This window comes from Nanorana parkeri, unplaced genomic scaffold, assembly GCF_000935625.1.
Source record: "Nanorana parkeri isolate BGI_ZX_2015 unplaced genomic scaffold, ASM93562v1 scaffold2611, whole genome shotgun sequence".
NCBI classification, from domain to species: domain Eukaryota; kingdom Metazoa; phylum Chordata; class Amphibia; order Anura; family Dicroglossidae; genus Nanorana; species Nanorana parkeri.
The window spans coordinates 19,431-23,981 of NW_017308879.1; positions in this window are offsets into that span (position 1 = coordinate 19,431).

Below are 4,551 nucleotides of genomic sequence, written 5' to 3' on the forward strand. Positions count from 1 at the left end.
AAGTCTATGTGTGACATTTTTTTTTTCTTTTATGTATTGGCAGGACCATATAATATTATCATAGCATCCAATCTATCGATCTGTTCCACTGTTATTAAATCCTCAAATGAAAAAATTACATACAGCAGCAAACATCTGCAGTCACCTTGTTTGATGATGACCTTCTGTTTTCCTGCTGTCACCTCTCCACAATTTGCATAGTGAAATCCACTAGCCCCTGCTTCTGCTTATAGAGTGACTCTGCTCCCCTTCAGGGTCCCCTGGAGCCACCCTTATGAACAAGCTCCCACCCTGCATTGCAGCCTGACCTGCTGACACTGTGGCCACAATCTCAGGCAGCTCAGAACTCTGTGATTGGCTGGATTACAAGTTCTTCTTACAGTGATTTACTGCCAGCTAAAGCTCTAAGCTGGTCACGCTTGCACCTTGCGTTAATGAGATGATGGGGCTTGTAGTTCGGTCAAAGGCCAAACATGACTGTTGCAGCGCTGGAGTGCTGCTTTAAATCTGGAGTACTGTCAGTGTTCTGTGGCACATTTAAATTTTAAAGCAGGGGTGGGCAACTCCAACTGTTGTGGAACTACTAGTCCCATGAGGCATTGCAAGACTGACAGTTACAGGCATGACTCCCAGAGGCAGAGGCATAATGGGATTTGTTGTTACAGCACAGCTTGGAGGGCTGGAGATGCTTACCCCTCGTTTAAAGGGAACCTACCAGGACAGCAATTATCTGTTGAGACTTTGCCATTGCCAAATCTTGGAAGTAGTGCTAGTTCCAGGGCTGAGTACACCTAGTTACGATGAGGTACAGTGTCTTGCCTGTGCTGCAACTAGTTCTGCATTCAGATGTTGGTTGGGAGCCATATCTGTGACTCTAGACCAGGGGTAGCCAAACTCTGGCCCTCCAGCTGTGGGGAAACTACAAATCCCAAGATGCATTTTTCTCCGGGAGTCATGTCTGTGGCTGTGAGAATCTTGCTATGCTTCATGTGATTTGTAGTTCCACCACAGCTGGAGGGCCAGAGTTTGTCTACCGCTGCTCTAGACTATAGACAGACTGGCCTGTGTCCTTTAACCAGATGTGGACATTGGGCAAAACATGGGCAAAAAGCTTTATGGAGGTTCGAAGGGGCATGTGTAGTCTGTCCTTCTGCAGCTCTGGACTTAATCCACCCCACCCACCTCCACTCTTGGCATATGCAAATCCTGGTGGTCACAATGACAGCCGGAAGTTGCTGGGTAAATACAGTCTCTGCTGTCAGACAACAGAACAGTGTTACTTTTGTATTTACTCCGTTTCATTCTTATGCAGATGAACGTAATGAGCTTCAGGGCTTGTTTCCACCAGTCCGTGCGCTGATGACACTGTCCCGTGCCCGGAACGCAAGGGATCGCATACACAAAGTCACCTTGCGTCCTGGGGTGGGAGGGGGCGTGGCAGTGCCATTAATGTCAATTGCACTGCAGACACGCCGCCCCCCTGCCCGCAGTGCAATCGGCCACACAGGACAAAAAACAATGCCTTGCGTTCCAGTGCGGTACGATCGTACCGCAGTGAAACGCAGGGCATTTTATCACCACACGGTCCTGTGCGGCCGATCGCACTGTGGGCGGGAGGCGTGTCTCTAGTGCCATTGACATGAATGGCACTGCCACCCCCCTCCCCCCTCCCGCCCAGAACACAAGGAGACTTTGCGTATGCGATCCCTTGCGTTCCGGGCACAAGGCAGTACGATCAGCACACAAGCTGGTGGAAACAAGCCCTCAATCTGCATTTGAACGTTTGTGTTCCTTTCTATTTTCCTAACTCTTGATATTTTTTTATTAGTCTTGTTTTTATTTTTATGTCCGATTAAAAAAAGCCTTTGATTAATTAACTTCACAATGCTTCGTACCAAAACCACAGTTTTAGTGTCATTTTAAACAGAACAACATATATACTTTTCATTCAGCGCAACACTATTAAAAAAACACCCAACTGTTTAAAGAAGGGTTATTGTTTTTGTGTATAGTTACATTTTGTGTATAGATTGATTACAAATGTAAATATTTTTTGCAACACAATATCACCAAAAGAAACCCTTGTTTGTCGTAAAAAAAAAGAAGTAAAGTCTAAAACAAAATACATTATTTTATTATAATGTATTACTTTGTTATCTTAAGTAAAGACAAAGTTATTTCCAAATAAACAGGCCCATAGTAGAAATGCAAACTTTGCACCACTATTAGTTGGTGCAAAGTTTGTCTGAGTTCGCCCGAGCATGTAGAAACGTGTGCCTGACCCGCCCCCACCGACCCCTGGCCCAATCATTTGCACCAGGGGCATTCTCCGCCCCTTTGTAATATGTAGCTGTAGGGTGGGAAATGCCCCTGCCATGACTGCTTGGGCTGGGAGGGGGGCGTCAGTGACTTTGCGTAGGCTTGTGTTTACAACAAGTCCATGCACATCACTAGTGCACGCCATCTTCCCAATAAATAAGTCAATACAACATTCAATTCCAGGTCCTGTGTGACGTTGGGAAGCATGTGCCTATGATTGAGGGCTGGTTTACACTACAGCATCGTACTAAAAGACATTAGATACAAGTGTTTAGCACACGCTATTGCACAGCTTAATGCACTGCAAGCTAAGTGTCCTGCATACTGAATGGCACCCCAGCACGTCTCCCAGTGGACCTGCATTGTGCTGCAGCACACAGTGCCACAAAAGTCTACGTTGCAGTGTTGTGCTGTAAAAAATAGTGCATGCATTTTATTTTCACTGCACGCATGCTATTATGGTACCATGTGTTGTAGCACAGTACAACACACACACTGAGGTGCTCTAGAATGGCATTCAGAATGAATGGGAACACAACACACCAGTGCCCCTATTGTGCACCACATACATGAATACCACGCCTCTAGCGCAATGCTGTAGCCTTTAAATGCTCTCTAGGTGGGGGAGCTTGTGCTGCATTACAGTGAATGACCAAATAATGCAGGCAATGCTCCTGTAGATATGTCACAGCACAAAGCTAAGCAAATGACAATCATTGAAGCATAGGACACTTTTTGCCTCAATAAACCCTCTCAGTCGGAGAGCTTTCCTCGTTCATTGAAAAAGTCAGGGCCTCAGATACACGATATGTAAACTATATAACGACGTGAGATTAAAGAAGAAGAGGAGTGTCCCACGTCCGCTCCAAAGAGCGGGGTTAATTTCTTTTTTACTCTCCCCACTCCTTAGAGCTGGCGGAGGATGCTGTAGCTGTCCCATGGCGGCTCTATACTGAAGGCTGGCCAATCATGTAAGTGCCGATTGCTCAGCTCACGGTCTCTTCTTCCTGCAGAGAGTGTTGACTGTCAGTCACGGCTCCCAGCAGGGATTCCCCCCTCCCCTGTCTGATCCTCCAGCGCTCATTGGAGGGACAGATAGGATAGGGGCCGGGCACAGCTGGCTGTGGTTCCATAGAGGCAGAGCCAGCTGTCAATCAGGCAGCCGGGGTGGATCCTGACAATACGGCTCTGTGCTGTCAGCAGATGGCAAGCATTAGTCCAAAAGACCAAAAGAGAAGTAAAATACTTCTCTTTAACCACTTGCTGTCCGCCCGTTGTAAAAAAAACGGACGGACGGCACTGCTGCACTGGCGGGTTGCCGTCGCCAGACGACATTTTTTTTCTGCGGGCAGAAAAGACCCGACCAATGCAAACACCCGTTAGCGGAAGGGAAGCTTAGGAAGCAGGAGAGGCCCTGATCACGCTCCTCATATAAGGTTAGGGTTGTCATGGAGGGTAACTTCTTCTATAATGAGTATGAATTGCCCAGATTGTTTGACAGGTGTACATTAAAATCCATCCAACTTAGTCCTAATCACAGGAATCCTGCAGAACATGTTCTCTGCGCACAATAACTCATGGTTGGTGCAATCCAAAGTCATGTTAAATGTCACCAACTAGGGCTGCAACCAACTAATTGATAATAATAATACTTGACAACTATTCTCATTATCGATTAGTCGGTTGGATCCCCTAGCTCTGTCCTCCATGCTGGAAGGAGGGCACTGCAAGCAGTGGGCAGGTGCAACAGCCAGCCTGCTATTGGCTATTGCAATTTAATATGGCCAATAGCAGGCCATAGTAGGTAGTGGGTTACACCAACCCACTGCCTGCTGTATTTACATTCAGCTGCCGTCTGCAGAATCTTGCCAGTGGCTGCGGACATTCCCTGACTGAAGCTATTAACGCGCCATGTGCTTACAATACAATTATTAAATAAAAATTATAAAAAAGGTGGGGAAAAAAAGTCATTTTCAGCCTACCAAATGCTGCTGAGGGAGGTGCGTGGTAATGTCATTAATTTCATTGGCATCCCAAACACACCTCCCACCCACAGTGTGATCGCCCGGTAGAGCAATGCTGTGCGTTCCAGTGCAATTGCAAAAAATTGTGCAAGTAGATTTATTCTGAAGTAAACATTATGTTTGTAAAACTGCATTTGTGTATTTTATTTTAAATTAAGGATGGTAATTATTTACATTTTTTTTTATCCAATTAATTAAAAAAAAAAAA